At 38.8% G+C, this 12,251-nt stretch overlaps 1 protein-coding gene across 1 annotated transcript in view; it reads right to left on the reverse strand.

Annotated features, from left to right (window-relative positions):
- LOC136766894 (leucine-rich repeat and immunoglobulin-like domain-containing nogo receptor-interacting protein 2) overlaps positions 1 to 12,251 on the reverse strand; it is a 322,297-nt gene that overhangs the window by 195,866 nt on the left and 114,180 nt on the right. Inside the window, exon 3 of the mRNA XM_066720764.1 lies at positions 6,187 to 6,307. The gene's annotated coding sequence lies outside the window, so the exon portion shown is untranslated. The remainder of the gene's footprint in view (positions 1 to 6,186; positions 6,308 to 12,251) is intronic.

Below are 12,251 nucleotides of genomic sequence, written 5' to 3' on the forward strand. Positions count from 1 at the left end.
GAAGCTATAATGTACTATGTTCCTGCTAATGGAAATTAGGTGAGTTTAGAAGGAAATCAAATGCGGAAGACCAAAAGCTGGAGGAAAATAATTATGTACCGCACATTCCCTTGTCAAAAAAGCACACCGAGAGTGTGAAGATAATTCCGAGGTGAAAATTGGGAGAGAGGCCAAGAAACAAATATGATAAACGTATAACACAAAAGGTCACACTTTGGTTGCATCTAAATGCCACAGTGATGAACCCAGAAGTTAATTAGGTAACAGGTGGTTTTGTTGGTATCCCCCTGTGTTTAAGAAGAAAATTATACATGATGATTATGAGACGCTGGAAGCAAATTACAATTGTTCCAACGGACTGTTCCCACTGCAACCGTTTTATAATGCAAGGTTGGTCTCAGCTACTGCAAAATGCTTTTCCACCTTCCAAATTTTCAAATATAGGGCCGGATTAAATCAAAACTTTGACCCACCCACTAATAGAAAACTACAAATCTGTACATCATAGTGTTTACATTTATGATTAGAAGAAAGTGTCATACTAAAAATGAAGCCGCAACCGAGTACAGTTCTGTATTTTTATATTAGCAGATGGGTCAAAGTTTTGATTTAATCCGGCCCTTAAGTCCACTAAAATGTATTTAGTAATTATTTACACTAAACACCTCTTCCTTGATATGAGTAATGTTCTACCTTACTTTTTGTTCCGAATATTATTCATTCATGCATTTGTATTTTTTTTATTAATAGTCTTTATTAAACTCCCTCAATGTTGCTGACTATTTATAAAGATGAAATGTTAAATCAACGATATTTTGCTGATCTAGACCAGTGGTTCCCAAACCTGTCCTGTGGGACCCCCTACCCCGCTGGTTTTCGTTCCAGCCGAGCTCTCAATTACTTAATTGAATCTTAATTGAATTAGCAATCTGCTTAGATTTGACTTTTTAAATTGTGAAATAAAAGAGTTGGTTCTTTAATAAGTTATTTATACAATTCTATACTTGCCTTAACCCCCCTACTGTTTATAATAATATAAATAAATAATATAATATAATCTGATATAGGAAAATAAGGGTTCAATTCAGTAACTGAGAGCTCGATTGGAACAAAAAACAGCAGGGTGGGGGGTCCTCCAGGAACCACTGATCTAGACAATTAATCCGACCGATCTCACGTCTTTTCTTTCTGATCTAATAATGTCAAGGATTTAGCTCACCCATGGATGATATTGATGAAAATGGCAGTACATTTGTTAAATTTTTATTGTGCATTCTTTCTTTTTTTTTCTAGTCAAGTCAATACATTTGTGTTTTTAAGCAAGTTAACTTATGTAAGGGTTGGTTCATAAAAATCTATTTTGTAAACATCTGATCTCCATTTTGTTCTACATTTGTTTCTAAGATTGTCCGACACCTTAAGTTAAATTTCAGGCAAGCGGTTGGAATTTATAATGTTGTTACAATTAAGAAAACCGGGGAATGTTATACAAGACAGACAAAGAGCAATGATAATAATGTGTATAAAAATTATGTGAATGTATATATTATTCCTTCTGCATCTCACACTAATCATACCGAGGACATTGTCCCAAAGATCAGTTAAACAGGTTATACATCATAATTCCTCAAGCTTGTAAATGGAAGCCAACCAAGGAAAAGACCACAATGTGTCTGACAGGGCAGCCAAAATGTCCCGCCGTACGTGTCTGAATATGAATTACAGTCACCTTCTAATACAATGCAGATTTCAAATCATGAACAGAAGTTAAAGTTACAGAGGGTCAAAGGTTCCTCTAGTCCAAACCTAGCTGTATAAATGTGAACCCGTATAAGTCGCATTGGAAGAAAGCATCTGCCGGATATAATAATCAAACGATGACTATACTGGCGTGGTATGAAACTAAAAAATAAAAAAATTAATAGAATGTCCTCAAGGCCCAGCTCTCCACAAGGAGGGAAGGATATTAAGTTAGTAAATACTCCATACAGTTTAAAAGTATATCTGTGTAACACGCCAGCAATTGTCATATATATATCAGTGTATCGCACGTTCGACTTTCACTCCCTGCAGATTCCTTTGTTTACCACTGTGTCACTACCTGGACACCAGCCGTGGACGGAGATTTTAACATTCAACCCCAGCCCCTCAGAGTCTTCTCTCACAGACAGCTTTAGCATGAACTTAACCAAAGAAGAATCAGACTTCAGTGTTCTCTTTCTCACTTGTGAGTCTTCACGCATAGGGAGGATGGGGGAGTATTCAAGAGAAGATAAAACCAGAAACTAAAACCCCCACACCACCCACCAGAAGTGGATTTAAAATTATATATCCATGGTAAACATTACATTAAATGAAGATAAGTAACATTTCCCCTGAAACCTATAATTAGAGTATGCGCTGAAGACATTTTTTATTATTTTAAGTTAAGTTTGCATAACTTGTGTTTGGTTGGTAATTCAAATGACTAAATAATAGAGAAAAACTCCTGCAACCAAGTTTAATTGCCGGTGGTATTGGAAAGGGTGACTGCTTAATTAGCATTCCTTAATTGATCACTCCTTTTGTTTATTATTTCAACCATATATTTAAAAAGAAATGACCAACTGAGGCCAGCTCACTCTTCATTATCTCGCAGTGATAATTATACACTGCTTTCCTTTAACTACCATATATAACCATTGAATGCGTGCTTTACACAGCATGTAAATACTTTTAAAAGCAGAAAACAATATGGTGTCCTACTGTCTTGCTGTCGCTCATGGTCAGAATCCCCTGGAATTTAGCATCCGCCTCAGGTAATTGTATTCTACAGTGATGGAAAAAAGTATTTGATCCCCTGCTGATTTTGTACGTTTGCCCACTGACAAAGAAATGATCAGTCTATAATTTTAATGGTAGGTGTATTTTAACAGTGAGAGACAGAATAACAACTAAAAAATCCAGAAAAACGCATTTCATAAAAGTTATAAATTGATTTGCATGTTAATGAGGGAAATAAGTATTTGATCCCCTATCAATCAGCAAGATTTCTGGCTCCCAGGTGTCTTTTATACAGGTAACGAGCTGAGACTCTCTTAAAGGGAGTGCTCCTAATCTCAGATCGTTACCTGTATAAAAGACACCTGTCCACAGAAGCAATCAATCAATCAGATTCCAAACTCTCCACCATGGCCAAGACCAAAGAGCTGTCCACGGACAAGATTGTAGACCTACACAAGGCTGGAATGGGCTACAAGACCATCGCCAAGCAGCTTAGTGAGAAGGTGACAACAGTTGGTGCGATTATTCGCAAATGGAAGAAACACAAAATAACTGTCAGTCTCCCTCGGTCTGGGGCTCCATGCAAGATCTCACCTCGTGGAGTTTCAATGATCATGAGAACGGTGAGGAATCAGCCCAGAACTACACGGGAGGATCTTGTTAATGATCTCAAGGCAGCTGGGACCATAGTCACCAAGAAAACAATTGGTAAAACACTATGCCGTGAATGACTGAAATCCTGCAGCGCCCGCAAGGTCCCCCTGCTCAAGAAAGCACATGTACAGGCCAGTCTGAAGTTTGCCAATGAACATCTGAATGATTCAGAGGAGAACTGAGTGAAAGTGTTGTGGTCAGATGAGACCAAAATCGAGCTCTTTGGCATCAACTCAACTCGCCGTGTTTGGAGGAGGAGGAATGCTGCCTATGACCCCAAGAACACCATCCCCACCGTCAGACATGGAGGTGGAAACATTATGCTTTGGGGGTGTTTTTCTGCTAAGGGGACAGGACAACTGCACCGCATCAAAGGAACGATGGACGGGGCCATGTACCGTCAAATCTTGGGTGAGAACCTCCTTCCCTCAGCCAGGGCATTGAAAATGGGTCGTGGATGGGTATTCCAGCATGACAGTGACCCAAAACACACAGCCAAGGCAACAAAGGAGTGGCTCAAGAAGAAGCACATTAAGGTCCTGGAGTGGCCTAGCCAGTCTCCAGACCTTAATCCCATAGAAAATCTGTGGAGGGAGCTGAAGGTTCGAGTTGCCAAACATCAGCCTCGAAACCTTAACAACTTGGAGAGGATCTGCAAAGAGGAGTGGGACAAAATCCCTCCTGAGATGTGTGCAAACCTGGTGGCCAACTACAAGAAACGTCTGACCTCTGTGATTGCCAACAAGGGTTTTGCCACCAAGTACTAAGTCGAAGAGGTCAAATACTTATTTCCCTCATTAACATGCAAATCAATTTATAACTTTTTTGAAATGCGTTTTTCTGGATTTTTTTGTTGTTATTCTGTCTCTCACTGTTAAAATACACCTACCATTAAAATTATAGACTGACCATTTCTTTGTCAGTGGGCAAACGTACAAAATCAGCAGAGGATCAAATACTTTTTTCCCTCACTGTAAGTATATGGAAACCACTGTTTATCATTCTTCATCCTCTTATGTAACCCTTCACCGTATTATATAGCTGGTTAGTTATCACTTACACCCATGACTTCATTAAAGTGTCAGATTCATTGCTGTAAACCAAAACGGAGTTCTTGGCAAATTAAAAAGAAATTAGGATGGCAGATGCAGATTTCATGTTTTAATCATGGCTTTATACGAGCGCCAGTAAAAAGCTGTTAACGCCTAATATTGTACAAGTCTTAATTCACAAGTATTATTGAAAACTGATTAGTTGTGCTAATTTGTAGACAGCTGTTTTCAGCTTGTTATAGCACGCCTCCGTAGCACTGGCATCTGGGAAAAACAAAAGGAGAGGGAAAAAAGAACACACACAAAAGAAAACACAAATTCATTCATTCTGCGTTTTTAACTTAAAACGAGAGCATCGGGTGGTAAGGGTTAAACGGAAAGCCGCGAGAGCCAGAAAGTTATGCAGCGGTTATGGTTACGATTACGTACTGAAAACATGGTGAACTTAATTATGAGAATCAATTAGTGAAATCCATGGGGGCCCATCCTTTAATTTTACCTGCAGCTGTCTCAATTTCTACCCCAACACCAGTTCAGTGCAACCGGAAAAATAAATATAAAAAGTTTAATTAACATTTTCTGAGATTCATAGCCTGAATGCAAAACTTTTTCTGTTTTTGTTTTTCCCCAAGTTTGTATTACCATAATAGCTGCAGTCATGTTCTTTCTCCTGTTCTTTTTGTATAAATAAGTCTGGTGCAACTTGTATTTCTGCTGGGATACTACACCACTGGGGATCATAACATAAAGCTCCTTATAATAACGAAGGGCTCACACTGTGAAATTATACATTTTCTCCCCTCCAGTCTCCAGTGCGTGAATTGCACAGTGCCAAGAAAACAATTTGGTGCAGATCCAGCCCAGATGCTGATATTTTATATGAGTGGAGCCCACATCATTATGAAGATATTAAGAAAGCAGAGAGCCCTAATGGTACAGACAGCCGATTATTCCTCTCTTACCCTCTCCAGTGCAATCATATTTTAAAGTATTTTTCATGTTCTACTTCATTGGTATTAAGGCATCAGCATCATAATTCACATGTTTTATTTCTCCAGCTCTGTCACTCCTGATTCCAACGGACACATGACACAAGCATGACATTATCATCCGTCCTTCTCTATTATAAACTTGCAGGAAAAGAAATTGTGTATTTAAGCATGTTTGGATATTATAATTGATGTCTTTAAAATAATCCATTGCACAAATGCCCTTTAAAATGCCAGGGGAGGAATGCTAGTGTAATTCTGCAAGTAATGCAAGCTGTAAAAGTTGTACAGAGCATTTAGTTCACAATAACACTACACACATGACAAATGGAGGCAATTTCCAATTCCTCAACACAACACATCTGTTTACATATGGTTTTCTAATACTCAGGAGCTAAACACTTAAATCATTGTAGACCTGAAGGTTAGCATTAGCCAAAGCACCCATTATTTTATTATTATTGTCAGCCAATCATTCTTTATTTTACTACTACTTCCCTGCGTTGTTGTACAGAATGAAAAGCAGTCTGCATTCTTCATTACACACATTTTTCTAGTGCTGTTTTCAGGAAAGATATTCTTATTGAATTGATTAAAGTTGTGTCCTTGATTGCCTGCTAGATTAACGCAGGGTCACAGTGGATTGTATTTATCAGAGATTTAAACAGGCAGCTGTGTTGTAATTAAACAACACCTCCAAAGGGGGAAACAACATGTGCATGCCATACCTTGTGGCAGGCCTTCTGAAAACAGCTTTCCGTAAAGTTCAAGCTCACAGTGACGCCGTGCTCCTTTACAATCCCCAGTGTCATCTGATTCATAGTGGGCTATACTTCCACATCAGGGAACCTGGAAGAAAAACAGTTTCGGAAATGAAGCTAATTGCATGTTACATGGCACGGCAAGTGCACAGGAAAAAGAACAACCAGAGCAAAGGGACTGTATCAGGGAATAGGTGACGCTGACACGAGAGAAAGGAAACCCCTGACCTGACCCAGGCGAGGATGCGTCCTTCGATGCCGAAACAGCTTGTGCATTTTTCTACTCTGACTGTTCTGTCAAATAATGGTTCATTAAATCCTAATCTCTGAGCAGTGTTAGTGAGCTGCACAAGCCTAGGCCCCAAGGAGTTTCTATTTTCACCCATATGACACTATTTATTTCAACCATACCAAAACAATATCAGCAAAAACACACACAAACTGCCCAGATTAGTGATTCTACGGTCACAGAAGGCAGGACAGTTTATCCGTCTCCAGTTTCTACCAGCACTACAAGGATAGAAAACTCAGATCAATCGCTTAGTTGCGTTTTATAAACATTTTCAGTCATCCATTTCAATATGTGAATCTAATGTTTCTGTAATATAAAACTGATCTTTGTTATTATTGTGTATAGGCCAACGCCAGTCCTTAGGGCTCAAATACACTCAGACAACCGGACCACGGAGGTATGACAATTAAATTAAATGAGGTGAACGGATCCCAACTGTTTACAATATTTTTCGAAATGGAAACGCAAGAACCTAAAGGTAAATGATTTGAAAACAATGGAGTTAGTTAAGAGAAAAGTGCTGCACGCACACAACACTTTAAAGGAATGATTAGGGCAGTCTCTTCTCCCTACTACTCGTGTAACTGGGTTCAAGGTGATCAAGTTTGCTTCAGAGTATAGAGAGGATGTGTACTGCTCTCTCTGTGTACACTGTTTACAAAATGATAAAGAAATTAATAGATAAACAACCACATACATACATACAACTTTTTGTGTGGTTAGAGTTATATGATTAGTCCATTCACAAAAGGTCGATAAAGACCTTCAGCAGAGAAGTTAGACACTGGACTTTTATACATAAGGAGAACCATTAGAGAAAGGATATTAAATTACAGGAAAATGAGAAGAACATCCATTCCGATCAATATCTGCACTCCGAGGTTATCGATTTCACCAGGGGCCGAGCGGAGAGTTCGTGTCTTATTCTCTTATTTTAAATTGATTACTTGTGCCTAATTACAATTTGTAAGTTCAAAGTTAAATGTTGAGTAGGCTGTCTTCTACGCTTCTTTAGTTTGAAAACAAATGTTACAGAGCAGAAGTGGCTTTGTCATCACAGGGCAGAGAGTCCATGTGTAATTTTATGAAAACGAAAACAATATTTTACTTTGGAAAATACATTTACAGATCTCTTATAGTAATACTATCAAAGACTGTTAAGGCCCAAAGCCTGAACTGTAACTTCTTAAACAGGGAGGATGAAAATCAAAATTGCCTGTTTAACTGAAATTATTGAAATCACTCAGCTGTAAAAGGTGGTTCTGCCGGCCTTGTCTTCTTAATTCCTGTTCTCATGTGGAAATCTGTGGACTGCAGTGATTTGAAAAATTCTGCCACATGTAAATAACTAAACAGCAGGAAAACAACACCTTTAATTGAGTTGCTTCTCTCAAAATATGTTAAAAGCTCTATGTCTTACAATGCGATTGATTCTGATTAATTCGAACAGAAGGACGCGGCATGTGTCAATTCAAACGTGACTTTATTTTTCTCATGTATAATTTAATTGCACCTGAATGCCCAATGATGCCACGGACAATTTGTTTCCCACCTCTGCTTTAGCCAACATGAAAGCCTTCCGTGGCATTCCCACTCTTTAAAGCATGGCATTGTTATATGCGGTACCTTACTAAGCTTCGTAATTCACTTTTTACATTGAAGCCATTCATTTTCCTGTCGAATGCTCTTTTAATTGCAATGGCGATAAGTGGTTTCTCATTGCTGGAGTGTTTTGTTCTCAGTTTTACTCGCCCTTACCGCAAGAGAAAATGAAGCCATTAGTAAACACCCTGTTGGATATTCTGACACAGTGTTGAAAGGGGGAAATCACACAGCACATTGATTCGGTTAAGACTCCTTAGGCTGCTTTTATCTTTCGTCCTTTAGCATTCAACACAAAGTTTTAAGACACTATTATCAACAAATACGATCACTGCTCATCAACAGCTCTCTCGGCGGATGCCAAAGGTGCTCAGTGCGGCTAAAGGAATGGTTTTGTCTGAGCCACAAGTGTGAACCAGAGACTAGCCATTTCAAAATCTCTCTACTTTAGAGTATTGGGTGATTTAGACGGCACACGCCTGCCGAAAGATTACACTGAGTTATAAACCTGCTATGGCTTTTGGGCTTTTTCCAAGTTCCAATTACACTAGAACATCTCCAACACCAAGACAATTTTATAGATACCGACAGTGTATATATTTATTTATATAAATCTAATTTTCATCCCTGATAATAATCAGAGCAAACAATGGACATTGTATGCATTTCCGATCTCATATACTTCCCAAAAACATGGAAAAACTTTAACCAATGAAAATACTCAAATAACTTGTATCAATAGATTGTCTCCTTTTGATGATTGAAAGTTGATGAAAATGTGCACTTCAGGATGTTGTAGTAGTATCTCTATTTATGTATGTATGCATGTATAAATTTACTTTGCATGTAAATTGCTATTGGGCAGATCAATTCTGTTCATTATCTATGTACTGATGACTGGTTATTTATGTTATGCTAACACTATGACATTTCTTTGGACACATGCAGATTGAAATAAAATAAATACATGCATCTTTTGTCTGCTAAAATGTTTATGATTTATGAATTACCTGTATATTTTAAATCAGAAGACTGTACTCATTTTTGTGAATTAAATGATTGGGTACCTGAAGTTACCAGATAAATGAGTTGTGAAACATGGAAACAGACACTGACGACAGACAGCTAGTTACTAAGTGCCTGACAGGAAAGCAATTGAGCTAACAATGAAATGAAAATGAAATATTAATGTCACAATTAAGTGATCATTAGAAGCAGAGATTTAATTGAGCTATTTATCATGGAAATTACTCAGTCTATTTACCATTTGGCCTTTGTGTGGGTAAAGTATAGAGTAATGCTATAAAAATGTGGGGACATTTTTAAAGGTATTTATTAAGTATTAACAGACTGTTTATATATATATATATATATATACACACACATACACACACATATATGAAACAAATTCACCAACAGATGCTTAAGACATTGAATTCAAGTTTGTCCATTCCTGATAGATATGTTTTGCAATATATAGTAGTGTGAAAATGCATTATAAGCCTGTCACACAGCTGGTCCGTGCTGATGGTGTGGTTTACAGTTATTAGGTTCTCTACATGACTCTAGTAAAGATTAATCCATACTGCATTTGTACCCTCAATACAAACAGGGTTTGAAATCGTATATTGTGTAAATATTTAATGAGTTAAAGTATTAAGTTGACAATACTTACAATATAATTCCTGAATGGCCAGAATCCTCTTCTCATTGTTTTCATTTAATTACCTTAATACTGTTCACATTTGCTTTTGTCTTTGGTTTGATGAACAACTTATTTGATATTCCATAAAACTGCATTTTATTACGTATATATCCAAGTTTGTCCAATAACCTAGGATATATATGATCAAATTCAGCTTTAAAATCATTGATGGAGAGCCACTGTCAGGTTTACTAAAACATGAATGAGACTCGAGTTCCCAAGTAGGATGGGCGTTCCGCCCGCTGCGCAGTGAAGCATCATGGGAGCTCCTTGCACCGTGTGAGTGAGTTTGAGTGAGGAATCACACACAGGCATGGCTGAAGCCTCACAGGGCTGCGGAGTAAAGACTGACAGATACTACACACATCTAGTCATCTTATGGTGTCTGTGGGTTTCTCGGGACTACAGCTGCGATGAGGAAAAAAGCGAAGTAAAATTAAAATTTTCGACCGATGCAGATTTCACATTACAGATGTGTGACCCTTGACCCTTGACCCGTGTTTTTGTTTTCAGCCTGGGGCCAGCGGAAATCTCAGCCCTACTCTCTAGCAGGGCGACTTCACCCAGCTTCAGAGCTTTGTCTCAGTTTGGAAAAGACAATGTGAACGCATTTAATTTCCTACCAGGGGATTTTGAACACACATGAACACACTTTTGACATATGTTTGTATACTTATAACCTGCTTTTGCATAGCAAGGTATTTGTTATATATGGTGCTCTTCATTATGTACATCTATTTGCAAACTATAATTATGACCAACTATAATTTTCTAAAGCCATACAATTGATACACATATATACACCGATCAGCCATATCATTATGAGCACTGACAGGTGAAGTGAATAACACTGATAATCTCGTTATCATGGCACCTGTCAGTGGGGGGGATATATTAGGCAGCAAGTGAACATTTTGTCCTCAAAGTTGATGTGTTAGAAGCAGGAAAAATGGGCCAGCGTAAGGATCTGAGCGACTTTGACAAGGGCCACATTGTGATGGCTAGACGACTGGGTCAGAGCATCTCCAAAACTGCAGCTCTTGTGGGGTGTTCCCGGTCTGCAGTGGTCAGTACCTATCAAAAGCGGTCCAAGGAAGGAAAAGCGGTGAACCGGCGACAGGGTCATGGGCGGCCAAGGCTCATTGATGCACGTGGGGAGCGAAGGCTGGCCCGTGTGGTCCGATCCAACAGACGAGCTACTGTAGCTCAAATTGCTGAAAAAGTGAATGCTGGTTCTGATAGAAAGGTGTCAGAACACACAGTGCATCGCAGTTTGTTGCGTATGGGGCTGCGTAGCCGCAGACCATTCAGGGTGCCCATGCTGACCCCTGCCCACTGCTGAAAGCGCCTACAATGGGCACGTGGGCATCAGAACTGGACCACGGAGCAATGGAAGAAGGTGGTCTGGTCTGATGAATCACGAGTTCAAGGTGTTGACTTGGCCTCCAAATTCCCCAGATCTCAATCCAATCGAGCATCTGTGGGATGTGCTGATCAAACAAGTCCGATCCATGGAGGCCCCACCTCCCAACTTACAGGACTTAAAGGATCTGCTGCTAACGTCTTGGTGCCAGATACCACAGCACACCTTCAGAGGTCTAGTGGAGTCCATGCCTCGACGGGTCAGGGCTGTTTTGGCGGCAAAAGGGGGACCTACACAATATTAGGCAGGTGGTCATAATGTTATGGCTGATCGGTGTATATTATGCATGCACACACATACATGTTTTGTGCAAAGAAAAATGGCTAAACTTAAAATGATTATGGAATTCTATACATTACACCTTGTTTCTATAAAGAAATACAGATCGAGTTTAAAAAACAAAAAAGAATTGACAGCATTTCTCACATTTGTTTCTGGTATTGATGCCTGCTTCTTTTTGTGACAAAATGACAACATCAAATGAAATCAGAGCTGCAGTCTGAACGGGTCCAAGATTGAATTGTTTTTTTCCAGTTGCTAAGGAAACCGAGAATGGGTAATTGTGTGCTGCACAAGTGTGCAAAGTCATAATACACCTTCTAATAGATGCCATTCAAACACACTGTCTGATACAGACTGATCAAAAGATGACATTTGAGCTGTTGCTTCTGTTTTTTGTTCTCCATTTTAATTAGTTATGACACTTTTTTAATACATGGCCTATATAGTGCAGTTGCATAATTGTCGTGAAGGAGAAAGAGAAATCCCTTTGTTGTAGAAAAGAGGAAAGGTTATGAAGATTCTAATCAACAATGGATAATAATATTATTGCTGAAGGTTTTGTTGGAAACTATTTCTGAACATTATTAATAGGCAACAAAACATCTCGAAGAAATGTCTCTTCTCTGATTCACATTTCATCCAAATTAGCTAGAGGAATATCCATCCATCCATCCATTCCTTTCCAAGAAACGCTTCATCCGGCACAGTCTCGGCAAGCCATAGTCTCC

The sequence above is a fragment of the Amia ocellicauda genome, chromosome 13, assembly GCF_036373705.1.
Source record: "Amia ocellicauda isolate fAmiCal2 chromosome 13, fAmiCal2.hap1, whole genome shotgun sequence".
Taxonomy (NCBI): Eukaryota; Metazoa; Chordata; class Actinopteri; order Amiiformes; family Amiidae; genus Amia; species Amia ocellicauda.